This window comes from Acinonyx jubatus, chromosome B1, assembly GCF_027475565.1.
Source record: "Acinonyx jubatus isolate Ajub_Pintada_27869175 chromosome B1, VMU_Ajub_asm_v1.0, whole genome shotgun sequence".
Classification (NCBI taxonomy): domain Eukaryota; kingdom Metazoa; phylum Chordata; class Mammalia; order Carnivora; family Felidae; genus Acinonyx; species Acinonyx jubatus.
The window spans coordinates 47,820,458-47,838,365 of record NC_069382.1 but is presented as its reverse complement, the minus strand read 5'-3'; the positions used below and the strand labels follow the sequence as shown (position 1 = coordinate 47,838,365).

At 35.7% G+C, this 17,908-nt stretch overlaps 1 non-coding gene across 1 annotated transcript; it reads left to right on the top strand.

The window, feature by feature from the left end:
* Nucleotides 1–17,503: 17,503 nt before the first annotated feature.
* LOC113603170 (U6 spliceosomal RNA) lies at nt 17,504–17,607 on the top strand. Its single transcript, XR_003424710.1, has one exon. It is a non-coding gene; the product is annotated as a U6 spliceosomal RNA (small nuclear RNA).
* The last annotated feature ends 301 nt before the right edge of the window (nt 17,608–17,908 follow it).

The following is a 17,908-nucleotide window of genomic DNA, read 5'->3' as shown; positions in this document are numbered from 1 at the left end:
TTCCCTATTTTTAAATTGGGCTATATGTCTTTTTAAAATTTAATTGTTAGAGTTATGTATATACCCTGAATGAAAGTTCTTTGTCTAATATATGCATTGCAAATATTTTCTCCCATTCTGTGGTTTGCCTTTTTGTTTTCCTAAAGGTATATCTTGAAGAACAGAGCATTTTAATTTTGATAAAGTGTAACTTACCAAGATTTTTCTTTTATGGCTTGTAACTTTTGTATACTAAGAAATCTTTGCCTATCACAAGGTCATGAAAATTATCTCTTATATATCCTTCTAGAAATTTTATAGACTTAGTTCTTACATTTATGTCTGTGGTCATAAAAGATAAATTTTTGTTGTGTGGTATGTATGAGGTAATGTTGAGCTTAATTTTTTCAATATGGAAAAAAATCATTTGTTGAAAAGACTTCTTTCCTTATCGAAATTTTTAGTGTCTTAGAGGAAAATCAGTTGATGGTGTATGTATGGGTCTATCTGCATTTTCTGTGTGATTTAATTGATCTGTATGTTTACCTCTACACTATTATCACACTGTCTTGATTACTGTTACTTTAGAGTAACTCTTGATAACAAATATTAAAAGACCTCTAACTTAACTCCTCTTCAAAATTCTGTTGGCTTTTTCTAGGCCCTTTGCATTTTCACATATATATTTTAGTATCAGTTTGTCAATTAAAAAAAAAATCTGCTGGGATTGTATTGAGAATGCATGGAATCTGTAGATGAATATAGAGAGAATGGGCATCTTAATAATATTGAACGTTCCTATATATGAACATGATACATATTTCCATTTGTAAAGATAGCTTAAAATTTCTCTCAGCGATGTTTTATAGTTTTCAATATAGAGATCATGCACATCTTTCATAAAGTTTTCCCTACATATTATGTTTTTATTACTATTGCTAGATAATTTTTTAAATTTAATTTTCCAATTATTTTGCTCCTGGTATATAGAAATGCAATGGGTTTTAGTGATTGGCCACCTATCTTGGGACATTGATAAACTCACTTATTAATAATTGTTTTCTTATAGATGCCTTAGGGTTTTCTATATAAACAACCCTGCTCTCTATGAATAAGTACAGCTTTACATTTTTCTTTCCAATATTTATTTCTTTATTTCCCTTATTTCCCGGGGAAGACCTCCAGAAAAATATTGAATAGAAGGGTAGGAGGTTAGATCCTTGCCTTATTCCTAATTTTAGAGAAAGACTATAGTCTTTCACCATCAAATATAGGATTAGCTGTAGGGTGTTTTTTATAGATGTTCTTTATCAAGTTGAAGAAATTTCTTTCTATTTATAATTTGCTGGAATTACTTTTTAAAATTGTGAAATGCTATTGGATTTTGTTAAGTTACTCTTCTACATCCATTAAAAAGATTGTATAAGTTTCCTCCTTTGTTTTGTTAATGTGGTAAATTACCTTGATCAGTTTTCAAATGTTAAAATAATCTCTCATTTCTAGGATAAACCCTATTTGGTCATGGTACATTATCTTTTTTTTTTTTTTTAATCTATTGTTGCACAGGCACCTGGGTGGCACAGTCGGTTAAGCATCCGACTCTTGATCTCGGCCCAGGTCATGATCTCACAGTTCCTGGGTTCCAGCCCCATGTCGGGCTCTGCATTGGCAAGTGCAAAGCCTGTTTGGGATTCTCTCTCTCCCTCTCTCTCCCTGCCCTTCCCCCACTCATGCTCGCACGCGTGCTCTTTCTCTCAAATAAATAAACTTAAAAAAAAAAAAAAGAATTTCAATAAGTTTATGTGTCTATAATTATCTTTATTGTAATGCCCCTGTCTGGTTTTGTTACCAGATTTATACTGGCTGTCTCCGTCTGTTCGGGTTACTATAACAAAATACCACAGACTGGGTAGCTTATAAACAAGAGACATTTATTTCTCATAGTTCTGGAGTCTGAGAAGTCCAAGATCAAGGTGCTGGCTGAGTTGGTGTCTGGTGACAGCTCATTTCCTGGTTCATAGTCTTCTTTTTTGCTGTGTCTTCAGGTGGTAAAAGGGGTAGGGGACTTCTCTTAGGTCTTTTTTATAAAGGCACTAAATCCGGTTTATCAAGGCTATTTCCTCATGAACCAGTTACCTCCCAAAGGCTCCACCTCCTAATACCATTACCTTGGAGGTTAGGATTTCAACATAAGAATTTTGGGGGGACACAATTATTCAGTCTATAGTACTGGCCTCATATGATAAATTGAGAAGATTCCCCTTTTCCTCTATTTTCTGAAACAGTTTGCATATGAATGATATTATATCCTTCTTAAGAATTTTATAGAATTCATCTGTGAAATTATCAGAAACTGGTGCTCACTTAATGAGAATTTTCCTTATATTAAAAATTCAATTTCTATAACACATATAGTATTATTCAGATTTTAAATTTCTTCTTGAGTTAGTTTTTGTAAGTTGTGCTAATCAAGCAATAAGTCCAAGTTGTTTCAGTAATCAAATGCATTGGCATAAAATTGTTCATAATATTCCCTTATTATTTTTTAATGTCTGTTTGATCTATGGTAATAGTCCTTTTTCATTTATGATATTGGAATTTATATGTTTTCTTTTTTGTTTATTATTAATCTTCCTAGGTGTTTATCAGTTTTATTAATTTGTTTAAATAACCTATTTTTGGCCTTGTTAACACTCTCTATTGTTTGTACGGCTTCTGTTTCATTGATTCTTATTGTTCTATTATTCTTTTCCATCTACTTAATTTAGGTTTAATTTGCTGTTCTATATCTAGTCTCTTTTTTTAATTTTTTAATGTTTATTTTATTTTTGAATATTTATTTATTTTTGAGAGAGAGAGAAAGAGACAGAGCATGAGCATGAGCATGAGCAGGGGATGGCAGAGGGAGAAAGGGAGACAGAGGCTCCAGGTTGTGAGCTGTCAGCACAGAGCCTGACACAAGGCTCAAACCTGCAAACCATGAAATCATGTCCTGAGCCAAAGTTCGACACTTAACCAACTGAGCCACGCAGGTGCCCCTATATCTAGTTTCTTAAAGTTGATTTTAACCTTTCTTCTTATCTAATAGAAATATTTAAGGCTATAAATTTCCCTCTAAAAACTGCTTTAGCTGTATCTTACAATTTATATAGGTTAGGTTGCATTTTTCTCTTTCATTCTAAATACTTCCTAATATCTCTTATGATATCTTTTTGACCCAGGTGTCCCTTAGTAGTGTGATATTCAATTTACAATTATTTGGGGGATTTTCTAGACATCTTATTTTCATTGATTTCTAATACAATTCCCTTATAGTCAGAGATATTTTATGTAAGATTCCAATCTATTAAAATTTACTGAGACTTAACTTATGACCCAATATATGTTTTATTTTAATGGCATATATTTCCTTGAAAGGAATGTTTATTATGCTCTTATTTGGCATAGCATTCTATAATTACCAACTCCAGTTGTTTCAGATTTTCTATACAATTACTAGGAGTTTTTTGGGGTACTTATTGTTAATCACTGAGTGAGAGGTGTTAAAATACCCAACTATGACTGTGAGTTTCTTTCTTTCTTTGGTTCTGTTATTTTTGCTTCTTGCATTTTGAAGCTCTGTTATTAAGTTTATACATATGTAACAGTGTTATGTCTTCCTGGTGAATTATCTCTTTTATCACTGTGACATATTCTTCTTTATCTCCTTTAATGTCTTGAAGTCTGTTTTACCTGGTATTAAGATAGCTCTGCCAGCTTTCTTATGCATACTGTTGGCATGGTAGATCTTTTGCCATTTGTCACTTCCAATCTATCTTTGTACTTAGAGCACCTCTATGTAGACAGTACCTAATTGGGTCTTTTTTAAAAACCTGGCCTGACAAAAAGCAAACAAATGAATGAAAACAAACAAACAAAAACAAAAACAAGCAAAAAAAACCCAACCTAGCTTGACAATCTCTGAATTTTAATTAGTGTTTAGTCCTTCAGCATTTAATGTAACTATTATTATGATAGAGTGCAAGTCTACTACCTTGTATTTGTTTTCCATGTGTTTATCTGTTCCTTTTGTCTTCTATTCTTCTATTGCTGCTTTCCTGCCTTTCCATGGTTAATTAAATAATTTTTAATATTCTAGTTTACTTTTTCTATTGGCTTCTTAGCCATACATCTCACTATTATATTTTAGTGTTTGCTTAGGGTTAATAATAAGCATTTTAACTTACAGGTCTACCTACTTAGATTCAATATTATACTGCTTTTCACTTTATAACTCACATTTCCTATTTCTTACTTTGCACCTGACCCTCCCACTTCACACATCCCATTTGACTAATGTAATAACCTTTCAACAGCACAATTTCATTTACACGTTTCCCCTTGTTCGAAGTACAATTGCTATATCTGCTTAAAATATTGCATATACATACACTATAAATGTTCTACAATGTTATTATTTTTCTTAAAAAGTCAGTTATCTTTTAGCACAATTTAGAGAAGATAAAGATTCCATAAATTTTAATATTTATCCATTCGTTTACCATTTCTGCTGTTCTTCATTCCTTTTTATAGATATGAGTTTCTTTCTAATATTTCTTGTTAGTATGAAAAATATACTTTATCAATTCTTCTAATGCAGATATTCAACTCTGAATTCTGTCAGCTTTAATTTTTCTGAAGATATCTTTTTTTATCCTCATTTTTGAAGGATGTTCTCAATGGATATAAATTCTATGTTGACAATATTTTCTTTTAAAAACCTCAAAGATTTTATTCCATTGTTTCTTGTGTCTGTTGATTCTGATTTAAAAATTAGGGTCATATCATTGACCCTCTGTATATAATGTGTGTTTTATTCTCTAGATGTTTCTAAGATTTTCTCTATATCTTTGGGTTTTAGCAGTTTGCCTAGTAGGTGTGATTTTCTTTCTATTCTCAATTTTTCTTCTGGTTCTCCAATTTCATGTATGTTGGATTATTTGCCATTATCCCCAAGTACCCCTGGGGGTTCTGTTTGTTTTTCCTGCTGTATTTTTTCCTTCAGTTTGGATAATTTCTATTGATTTATCTTCAAGTTTTTCTGACTTTTTCTTTTCTGTTGCCAATGCAATGTTAATTCCATCCAATGAATATTTTATTTCAGTTATTATAATTTTCGGTTTTAAAATTCCCATTTTTTATAGCTTTCACTTTTCTGTGGGATTTCCTGCTTTGTTATTTATTATAACTGTATTTTCATTTAGTTCTTTAAATATATTTATTATCATATTAATATATTATCTTTGTCTGCTAACACTTGGGTAACCTCTGGATCAGTATTTTTTTCTTGTAATGTCTAGTAATTTTTGGATATTATGGATGACACATTTTAGAGACTATGGAATCTGTTATTCTCTTCAGTAGAGTATTGATTTATGTTCTAATAATCAGTTCAATCACTGATTGATCCCTTTGAACTTGATTTGATTTGATGTTTTTTTATGGCAAGTTTGTTATTCCCGCCTTCGAACTTTATGGGACTCAGTCTCCAAACTTTCTCTCTTGGACATTTTCCAGAGCTTGGCTTTAGTTTTTTTTTAGAATGAGCCTAAGATAAGCCTTGATCTAGAGTGTAGTTCTTACTCCTAAAGCACAACTTTTCTGATGTCTCAGCCTGATGCTGAAGATGTTGACAAATTATTAATAACATCACTCCACTCTGCTGTTATGTATCTCCAATATCTCCAGGACTTCATGATCTCATGTCTCTGTTCTGTTCTCAGCCCATATTAGTGTCACAAGTAATCCTTTGTAGTCTTTACCTGTGTGTATACAGCCCTCACCCAAGGCTTCACGGGTAACCCAAACACAACTTTTGGGCCTTTCATATGCACATCCCTGTCTTATTCATTGCCTTGCTCTGTAGTTCCCACTGCTTCAGCTACCCCTCTTGAACTCTGCATGCTGACTCCTCAGCTCAGCAAGACTGCTATGCTTAGATTAGACTTTAACCCTCTGCCCTCTTTTACAAAATTGTCTCCAGGGTGATCATGAGTTCACCTTGTGGGTTTTCTTTCTCTTGGGGACTGGAGTCTTGCACTGCCCATTATCCACTGCCTGAAAACAGTTGTGTCATATATTTTGTCCCATGTTATGATTGTTTATGATGGGAGGGCTGGTATGGTACCAGTTACCCTGTTATATCCAGAAGTGGAAGTCATCGGTGGATTTCAGACAAGGAGGTCTCAACATCACTTCAGTCTATATTGTATAGTAAAGGGTTGAGGGAGACCACTTAGAAAACCCTTGATCGACTCTGATGAGGGTGGATTAATTTACCCAGCTCCACCATTTTCCATTCCATTTCCATTCCTTCCTATTTCTGTATGCCTTTTTTCCAGTTATAGTCCTGCCCTCTGGTGATTTGATCTTGTGGGGACCTGAGGTGACACACGGATGTACTTAACTACTTTGGCTCATCTTCCAGCAGGCAATAAATAGGCACAGATCTCTCTTTCTGTGGCTAGCTTCCATTTCTCTTTCTGTTTCCTGCTATTGTGAATGGGTGAAGTTTACAAATTAGGTCACAAATAACTTGTACTTACCAAACTACCATGGGGGTGTGCCTCTTACTGATCAAAGCTATGTTTACTTCTCATTCCTACACATTCACTCACCTTCTTCTCAGCTTTTCATTTCTCCAACTATCTGCTCATTTCTTTCTTCTTCTAAATGTAGTTTTCCTCTGTTTGCTTTCCTGTTTTTGAAAAAATTATTGTCTCTTGGGCCATATGAATATGATCTATATATCTTTGTATAAATCAATTTATATATGTAAATCAATGTATATTACATTATTTATGTAATTATTACAATTAATTATTTAAATTTTTTTATATTTTATTTTAGAGAGCACAAGCAGGGGAGAGGGGCAGAGAGAGAGAGAGAGAGAGAGAGAGACAGAGAATCCCAAGCAGGCTCCACATGCAGTGTGGAGTCCAGTGTGGGGCCTAATCCAACGACCCTGGGATCACAACTTGAGCCAAAATCAAGAGTCAGATGCTCAACTGACTGAGCCACCCAGACACCCCTACAATTATTTCTATATTGTGTTATTTATAAAATTTATATTAGCTTATACATTGATTTACATATATTAATTGATTTACATATGTATGCTTGATGAGAGGTATTCTTACATATGTGAGTGAGAATTTATTTGGCATAGTTTCTATGAAATGAAGCTGGAAAACATCCAGGGGTAGAGAACTATATTCACTAAGCATTGGTTCTGAGTCAAGACACTAAAATAACCTTTTACATACAAAATTCATTTAATCTGCTCTACTACTTTGTGAAGTATGGATTCTTACACTTATTTTTTAGGAATCTGGACTCTTTTCACTATGCAATACTTTCTACCCAGAAAGGTGTCTGTTAATAAATTTGGTCAAAAAGCAGGCAGTTCCCTAATTCATGAAGTCGGAATGGTCCAGCATTACCTGGATGGAAATTGTCAGATATTAGGAGTCTTGTGTTATAATCTCCATCAGAAACTTGTGTGATCTGGGAGGCTTTGTGATCAGGCAGAGGAGAATGAGAAGGGTGGGGAGGAGATCAGAGATTAAAATAATTGAAAACTACAGGAAGGGAATCATAGGACTCACAAGGGAATGAGTCCAAGGTCTAAGAGGAGAAAGGATTGAGGATGAGGTCAGCAGGAAGAATAGAACCTCAGGGGACAAAAGGGCCATTCAGCCCTGAAATTTACAGGAATCCACAGGGGGTAGATTTAATGCAGCAGACAGCCTTCCCAGAAGCCACTCATATGTAGAGTGACAGGAACCAGGTGAGTGTGGCACTGAAACTTACAGGAATCCACAGGGGGCAGGATTAATGTAGGAGACCGAGAGCCTTCCCAGAAGTCATTCACGTGTGGATTGACAGGAACCAGGTGAGTGCAATCAGGCTCCCCTCCTCTCAGCAAGGGGTGCCAACATCATTTATAATCAGGATGAATGAGTGGTCTGGTTGGAAATGTTAGCATGCCATGAAATACTGAAATGAATCATGATGTCATGACAAGTGCAAGAAGAAAGGAAGGGGTTGAGAGTTTGAAAAAGCAAAAAAAAGTAAAGGGAAATAAGAATCTCAGATTCTGCTCCTCTGGCCAAGGGAGAGAAACTGAGCTGGGAGATTCAAATATGTGGTCCTTGGAAGGCTGCACTCTCACAGGCCTACTGATGATTTGCTGAAGTCTCCCCAGTCTGGATTAAATGTAAAAATATTCTTTGCTTTGGAAAGCTTCTTTACTTTTTTATGTTTTAAAATAAAAACAATTGCTTAACACATTCACAAAGTCCAAAACGTGCAAAAGAATTTACAGGGAAAGGCAGATTTCCCTCCTGCCTCTGTTGCCCCCTACCTGAGCTCCCCTTTCCAGAGGCTTCTATCATCAGGCTTTTATACATCCTTCCAAAGACATTCTCAGCATTTAAAAACAGCAATGTACATATTTATATTTTTCACACAAATGATAGCATAATGTATATGTTCTTTTGCACTTCGCTTTTTATAAATTTTACCTTTTAAAATATATTTTGGAAATTATTCTTAATCAGTTCACAGAGAACTGCTTTATTACTTTTTAACGACCACATAATTTCATGTTATAGATGTCTCACAATTTAGTCTCATAGTAATGGGGATTCAGGTTAATTTCTAGTCTCTTGCTATTCCATACTGGACGGTAAACGTCCTTGGACATACATGGAGTCAAGCTTAGCAAGGTGCTGGCAATTCCAAAGTAACTGAGCAGCTTTTGGTGAGCCTCTCAGGTTCCCTAATACTGGGAAAGGTTGTATCTCTCTGGATAAAGGGGAAGGATGTCTAGAAGTATGGGTCCTTCATGATAAATAACCTCAATCAGCTTTCTGGTCCAGTTTGGTCTTAGAGGTTCCTTGGGATACCTTAGGAGTCCACCCAGAGTCTGTCTGGTTCACCTTGAGCAGAGCTGAGAGAGCACATCTAGGCCTGCCCTTGTCCCAATGCCCTGAGGCCCTGAGGCCCTGAGATGACTGGACAAGTTTACTCCCGAACATAGATTCTAGAGCAATTTAGTGCCTTCTCAGTGCCTGAACACTCACATCCAAACACAATAGGTCTTTTGTTTCCAAGGACAGGGCCCTGGGAAGCCTGCCCGACCTACCTGAATCCCTCCTCCATGATGTAGGACGATGACGAGATATAAATGAGACATGGCTCAGTGCGTTATCAACCTCACATTGGTCAGAACTTCTAGAACCGGTTTAGCAAATTTCTCTCTCGGGAGCCTTTCATGCTGCCCAGACACACTCGTTTCAGGCACTGCTTCTGATATTCAGTTCTTTTCTGATTGACTGGTTCGGTCACTGACCGGCAGACTGGCGGGTATGTAATCATGCGGCAGGCTGGCTATTCAGCTCATGGTAGAAAGCCAATGGCAAAATAAAGGATTTTGACTAAATGAACACTTCATTAGACCGTAAAAGACAAAAAATATCTCAGGCACCATATGCACTATATGCCTTGTACCATTTGTTTCTTTTTCTTACTTTAATGAAATGTATAGCACCTCCAGTTCAACATTGAGGACAAATGGTGATAGCAGCAGGCACCCTTGTTCTTGATCCTGAACAGAATGTATTGCATTCTCTCTCTTTTGTGCATGTGTGCGCGCGCACACACACACACACACACACACACACACAGGTATTTTATTAATTAATGTACTAGAAGATGGAGGGGAGGAGGTGTGGCTATATATAGGGATTATAATTGTCACCAGGCTCTGAGTCTCTGAGTCTCTGCTTTCTTATAGTGGCTTCTTAGGTAAGATCCCCTCCTGTTTTTAGGGACATGGCCACAGCCCCTCCAAGCTTTCAGTCTGCTGACCTAGCTACCCCATAAAAAGAGAAAGCACTTCTTTTCTAATATTTTCAGCAAAAACGTGGAGGCTGACATTCTTTGGCTAATTGGCCCTGCCTGGGTAACATGTCCATTCCTGCAATGAGTGTGGACAGAGCAGTGGTATTCCCATTGGTCAGACCTGAGTCATTGGTCTGTCGCTGGGGGATGTGGGGGGGTGGGGTCAACTTTGAACCACATGAAGTGTTTATCCCAAGGAAAAGACGGATGGGTGTTGTTACTTGAAGAAGAGTGGGTGGGGATTCAGTAACTACAGCAGATATCTGCCACAGGTACATTGGGAGCTGGGCTTGCGGGAAGTCAGGGCTTATGTCTGCAAAGACAAGTGAAAAGGGAACTCTGGGAGGAAGAAATGGTGTAAGCAAAAGCCATGGAGATGGGCTGGAGACAGTTTAACTAGCAGCCTGGTCTCCCTGGGAGGCCCCACGATGGTGAAGGAGGAGGGCCTATTGCCTTCTTTGTTTTGTTTTCGAAATAATATTTGTTGTTGTGGCCACCACCACCATCATCGCTATTTGTCTTTTATGTTGTTATTACAGAGGGTTTCCACCAAAGGCCAAGAGACTAGCTGATGTATCCCCATGTACCCATGTATCACTCATCACCCAATTTTATAATTGTTAATGTTTTGCCAATTGTTTTTTTTTTTATCTTATCTCATGGCATACTTTAAAGCAAATCCCAGACATTGAATCATTTCAGCTCTAAATATTTCAAGGCATGTATTTTTTTTTAATTTTTTTTTAACGTTTTATTTATTTTTGAGACAGGGAGAGACAGAGCATGAACAGGGGAGGGTCAGAGAGAGAAAGACACAAAATCTGAAACAGGCTCCAGATTCTGAGCAGTCAGCACAGAGCCCGACGCGGGGCTCGAACTCACGGACAGTGAGATCGTGACCTGAGCGGAAGTCGGACGCTTAACCTACTGAGCCACCCAGGGGCCCCATCAAGGCATGTATCTTTAACACAGAGTTTTTTTTTTTTTTAAAAAAAAAGCAATCACAATACATTATTTTCTTAATGTTCATTTATTTTAGAGAGTGAGCAAGCTCGGGAGGGGCAGAGAGGGGGGGGGACAGAGGATGCTAAGTGGGCTCCTCGCCGACAGCACTGAACCCGGTGCAGGACTCAAACTCACCAACTGTGAGATCGTGACCTGCGCCAAAGACAGACAGTTAACCAACTGAGCCACCCAGGTGCCCCAGTAATCACAATACATTATTACACTTAATAATTTCTTAATATATTATAATAACAAATCTGTGTTCAAATTTCTGTGATTTTCTCAAAAATTCTTTATAAACTGATTTGTTTGAATTAAAATCCCAAGTCCAAACATTGCATTTGATTGATATGTTTAAGCCTCTCTCTTGAATAAACTTTTACGTTATTTTTTGTTAACGTCTCTTTTGATCTATAACATCTCCTCCACGCTACTTTTCCCATGCCACTTATTTGTTGAAAAAATGAGTCATTCTAGGTTGACGGTTCAAGATCATGAAGATGGTGTTAACATGTTTCTCTCTTTGGAGATGCTGTGGGCAAACTGGAAGATAGATCTAGAGGCTTGATTACAACAAGGGGCAATTTTCTTTTCTTTATTTTGGCAAATCTACTTAATAGGTGGTGCTGTGTACTTTCTATTACATCATGTCAGGAGGCATGTGATGTCTGGTTTTCTTAAAGGGAAGAGTTTCCATTTTTCACCTTTAGGAAGGATGTTTGCTGTGGACTTTTTTGGTAGATTTTACATTTTAGATTTAAAAGTTCCCTAGTTTGATAAGATTTCTTCTCTTATCACATAGGATGAGATAAATAAGGCATCCTATGGATGCCTTATTTACTAAATGATTTTTCTGCATCTATTCATCTATTTCCTTTTCTGATTTTTGTAACAAGCTTTTCTATCCTCATGGGATAAATCTGGGGAAGTCTCCCTATTTCATCTGTTCTCTGGAGGAGTTTGTGTTGGATTAGAGTTGTCTTTGAATGTTTTGGTAGAATTTGCCTCTATGTCTTTCTGCATGAGCCTGGTGTTTTCTTTGGGGGAATATTTTAAACCACTGATCCAACATCTCTAATGGTCTCAGAATATTCAGGTTTTCTACTTCTTGAGTCAGTTTTGATGACTTACATTTTCCGATGAATTTGTTCGGTCCATCAAAGCTTTCAAATGTATCGCGACTAAATGTTCATGGCAATTCCATTTAATGTTGTCTTATTTATTCTCAATGTCTTTTATTGATGCTTTCATTTTTCTTGATCAATACTGCATATAGCTTATCAATTGTATTAGTCTTTTAAAAGAACTAACTTTTGGCTTTGTCTGTCCTCTCCATTCAAAACCTTCTTTTTCTCATGTCATTAATTTTAGGCCTTTATTATTTCCTTCCTTTGACTTTATGTGTGTTCTGGTGGACTTCAGACTTTTCAAGTTGGACACATAGCTCATTAACTTTAGCCTTTCTTCTTCTAATGTAAGTATTTAAGACCATTAATTTTCTCTTCAAGTACTGCCCAACTACACTCCTCAGCTTCTGAGATTTTATTATGATACATTTCATAATAAAGCAGCTTAAAAATACTTGCTATGTCTATTTCAATGTAAGTTTTATTTTTTCTTTTTTGACTCATGAGCTTTTGGAAGTAAATTTCTATTTCTTAAAATAATTTTTAAAAGTTGCGTGCTACTTCACATTCCTTCAGTGAAACGCATAGATTATGTGCATAGTTCGATGCGTTTCCCTAAATGCATACATCTGGAGAAGTCACACAGCTGTCAGGACACAGACCATTTCCATGAGAGCAGAAACTTGTCTTATGGTCTCTCCATCGATTCCTGCTTTTCCCCTGCACACCCTGAGGCAGCAACCACTCTGTTCTCTAGCGTCATAGGATGGCTTTGCCTCCCCCTAATTTAACAGAAATGGAATCATACTGTATATGCTCTTTTGTGTGTTACTTTTCTTCAGTATAGTATTTTTGACTGTTTTTTTTTAATGTATTGCTTATACATTTTGGTTGTTGCTTTTTTTCTTCCTCTTCAACCTCTCCCCCCTCCCCTTCTTCCCCATCTTCTTTGGAGTAGTTCATATTCCATTGCACAAAAATGTAACAATTTATCCATTCCTCTGTTGGTGGATATCTGGCCTATTTCCAGTTTGGGGCAATTATGATGAAAGCTGCTGTGAATGTTTTTGTACAAGTCTTTCTGTGGAATATGTTTTTGTTTCTCTTGGGTAAATACTTAGGAATGGAAGTGAAGTGTTGAGTCATAGGGTGAGTGCATATTTACCTTTATAAGAAATTGCCAAACTGGTTTTCCAAAGAGGTTCTACCATACAGTCCCAACAGGAACATTCTCACTACAGCTGGATATTTAAGTCTTTTCCATTTTAATTCTTCTAGTGAGTAAAATATGGTATCCTAGTTGTTTTTTAAAATCAATTTTGGGGCACCTGGGTGGCTCAGTCAGTTAAGCGGCTGACTCTTGATTTCAGCTCAGGTCATGATCTCACGGTTGTGGGTTCCAGCCCCACACAGCACAGACCTTGCTTTGGATCCTCTGTCTCCCTCTTTTCTGCCCCTCTTTCCCTCCCCCCCTCTCAAAAATAAATAAATGTTTTAAAAAATTAAAATCAATTTTATTGATGTATACTTTACATGCACACATTTTAAGTGTATAATTTTAAAATGCACACATTTTAAGTGTATAATTTCTTGAGTTTTAACAAATGTACACACCTGTGTAATCACCATCCCTAATCAAGATAGGGACAATTCTGTCACCTAAGAAAACTCTCATGCCCCTTTCTGGTTGATTACTCTCCACTTCGGCCCCAGTAACCACGAATCTTACATCTATCATTTTTTTTATTTGTTTTGCCCGTTCTAGCATTTCATATAAATAGAATCATCACTATGTACTCTTTTTTATGGGTGGCTTCTTTCACTCAGCAAAATTTTTTTTATTAAAAAAATTTTTTTACACTTTTTTCATTTTTGAGAGACAGAGACAAAGCATGAGAAGGGGAGAGGCAGAGAGAGAGGGAGATGCAGAATCTGAAGCAGGCTCCCGGCTCTGAGCTGTCAGCAGAGAACCCGACGCGGGGCTTGAACTCACCAACCATGAGATCAGGACCTGAGCCGAAGTCAGATGCTTAACCAACTGAACCACCCAGGCGCTTCTCAGCATAATTATTTTAAGATTCACTCATATTTTTGTGTCCAATATAACATTTCCCTTTTCATTGCTGAGGGGGCATTCCATTGTATGGATTTTATACATTCTCCTGATGGTGGACATTGGGTTGTTTTTACTTTTTGGCTATTATGAATAAATGTATTTTTTGATATATGTTTTTATTTCTTTGGGATAAATTCCTAGGAGTGGAATGACTGAACCATATGATAAATGTATGTCTAACTTTAAAAAAAAATTTTTTTTTAACGTTTATTTATTTTTGAGACAGAGAGAGACAGAGCATGAACGGGGGAGGGTCAGAGAGAGGGAGACACAGAATCTGAAACAGGCTCCAGGCTCTGAGCTGTCAGCACAGAGCCCGACGCGGGGCTCGAACTCACAGACCGTGAAATCATGACCTGAGCCGAAGTCGGTCGCTTAACCGACTGAGCACCCAGGCGCCCCTATGTCTAACTTTTTAAGAAACTACCAAACTGTTTTCCAAAGTGGTTGTATTATTTTACATTCCTGCCAGTGGTATATGAGCGTTTCATCCTCACCGCATCCTCACCAGCACTTGGTCAGTCTTTTTAATTTTAGCTATTCTAATAGGTTTGTGGTGGTATCTCATTGTGGTTTTGATTTATATTTCCCTGATCACTAATGATGTTGACCATCTTCTTGTGCACTAATAAATGTCTCTTGTGAAGTCCGTTCAAACATTTCACCCATTTATATGGGTTATTTGTCTTATTACTGAGTTGCAAGAGATATTTATATATTCTATTTATAAATTATTTGTCAAATGTTTTCTCCCAGTGTGTAACATATCTGATCATATACTTAACTGGATCTCTTGGTGTGCAGATTTTAATTTTTATGAAATTTATCACATTTTTCTCTTATGGTTAATGCTTTTCTTGTTTTAGCTGAGAAATCTTTGCCACCCAAAGATCAAGAAGGTATTTTTCTGCGTTTATTCTAGAAGCGCTATAATTTTTTTTTTTAAGTAAGTCTTTATGCCCAGTGCAGAGCCCAACACAGAGCTTGAACTCACGACCCTGAGATGAAGACCTGAGCTGAGATTGAGTCAGACACCAAAGTGACTGAGCCTCCCAGGCGATCTTAGAAGTGCTATAATTTTAACATTTGTATTTAGGCCTTCATCTATCTTGAATTAATTTTTATGAGTAATATGAGCTAGGGGTCAAGAACACTTTTTTCCTTATGATTTCCAATTGTCCTAGCACCATTTTTGAAGAATCTTTCTTTTTTTCGTTGACTTCTTTTGGTTCCTTTGTAAAACAAAACAAAACAAAACAAAACAAAAACATCAATGGGCTAATTAATGTTGAGCTAATTTCTGACTCTGTTTCTGTTACATTTGTCTGTTCATCTTTGTGACGGTACCATACTATCTTGAATACTAAATCTTCATAGTCATTACTGAAATCAGGCTATGTAAGTCCTCCAAATTGGTTCTTTTTTTTTCAAGAATTTTTTTCTTTTTTGCTATTCTATGTCATTTATATTGCCATATACATTTTAGTATCCGCCTTTCAATTTCTATAACAAAGACATGCAGGAACTTTGAGATTGCATTAACTATAGATCAGTTGGGGTGAATGTCCACTATTGTCTTTCAATCTGTGAACATGTATATCTCTCCATTTATTCTGGTCTTTTAAAATTTCAGCAACATTTTGTCATTTTATACATACAGATTTCATACAAATTTTGTTAAAGTTATTCCCAATTATGTTCTTTCATGCTATTGTGATATTTTTTTAATTTCCTTTTTCATTTTTTTTTGTAGCTAGTATATAGACAAATGATTGATTTTTATGTATTGCTCTTGTATCCTTTGACCTTGATAAGTTGTTTTTTGGTAAAAGTAAGGTTTGCTTTTGAATAGATTCCTTAGGAATTTCTACATGTACCATTATTTTGTTCGTAGACAGAAACAATTTTACTTCTTTCCCTGTCTTTATATTTTCTTTTTTTGCCTTATTTCACTGGCTAAGATCTCCAGTACAATGTTGAATGCAAGTGGTATGTCCATACCTTTGCCTTGTTCTTGATTTTAGAGAGAAAGCATTTGGTATTTAACATTTAAATATGATGTTAATCGAAAGATTTTCATAAGACAACTTTATCAAAGTTTGAAGTTTCCTTTGATTCCTAAGTCTACTGAGACTTTTAATTAGAAAGCATTGAATTGTTACAATTGTTTTGCATCTGTTGAGATGACCAAATGATTTTTCTCCTTTATTCTTCTGTATAAATGATAAACCATATTAATTGATTTTCAAAGTGTTAAACTACCTAGCATTACTGTGACAAAACCTGCTTGGTCATGATGAATTATCTTTTTTATATATGACTAGATTTGATTTGCTAGTACCCTCATTCAATTTGTTAAGAATTTTTGCATTTATATTCATGAAGATCATTGGTCTATGATTTTATCTTCTTGCACTTTACTCATTCCCTCCTTACCTTTTGAAAGAGTTTGTGTAAGATTGCTATTTATTTTGTAAATGTTTAAAATAAATTTTCTTAGGAAAAGGTTTTTAATTCAGAATTCAGTTTTTAAAATGCACTTAAGACCATGGAGACTTTTCTATTATTTTTGTATTAGCTTCTGTAATTTTTGTCTTTCAAGAAATTTTTTCATTTCACCTAGATTGTTGAATTTGGTAGTATAACTTGGTTCATAATATTACTTTATTATCCTTCACTCCGCAGGATCCATAGTGATGTCCCCTCTTTCATTCCTGATATTGTTAATTTATTTGTTCTTCCTTTGTTTTTCTTGAAAATTTAGTTAAGAGTATATCAGTTTTATTCATATTTTCAAAGAACTAACTTTTGGCTGTGTTAATTTTCTTATCGTTTGTCTTTTTTTTAATTGATTTTGGCTTTTTTAGTTGTCTCTCTGTATCTTATTCTGTGTTAACATTTGTTTCTCTTTCTAGTTTCTCAAAGCAGAAACATAAATCAATGATTTAAAAATTGCTTTTCTTTTTTTATATAGTCATTTAAATGTTTATTTTTGAGAGAGAGAGAGCATGAGAGCACAAGGGAGGAGCAGAGAGAGGGAAACAGAGGATCTGAAGCAGGCAGATAGTAGAGAGCCCGATGCAGGGCTCAAACTCATGAACCTGTAAGATGATGGCCTCTGCCAAAGTCAGACGCTCAACTGAATGAGCCACCCAGGTGCCCCACTTATATAGTCATTTAAGCTCTATTTTATTTTTTTTTCCTAAGAACTACTTTATCTGCATCTGACAAATTTTGGTATGTTATATTTTCAATACTAGTTAAAAAAATTTTCTAATTTTCTTTGTGATGTTTTTTCTCTGACCTATATAATTATAAGTGTGGCATTAAAGTGTTCACTTCAGCAGCACATATACTAAAATTGGAACGACACAGAGATTAGCATGGGCCCTGTGCAAGGATGGCATGCAAATTTGTGAAGCTTCCAGAAAAAGAAAAGAAAAAAGAAAAGAAAGAAAAGAAAAGAAAAGAAAAAGAAAAGAAAAAGAAAAGAAAGAAAAGAAAAAGTGTGGCATTAGAAGCATCTCTTTCACACAGCGTATCATTAGGTCTTACATTTTTTTTTAAGTCTAGTTTGACATTCTCTGCCTTTTAATTTGAGTATTTAGTTCACTTATATATAATGTAATTATTATATAATTTTTTTAAGCCCATATCTTTCTTTTTGGGTTTTTATTTGTCCTGTTTTTTTGTGTTCATTTACTCCTCTTTTCCATCTATTTTTAGCTCAATTAAG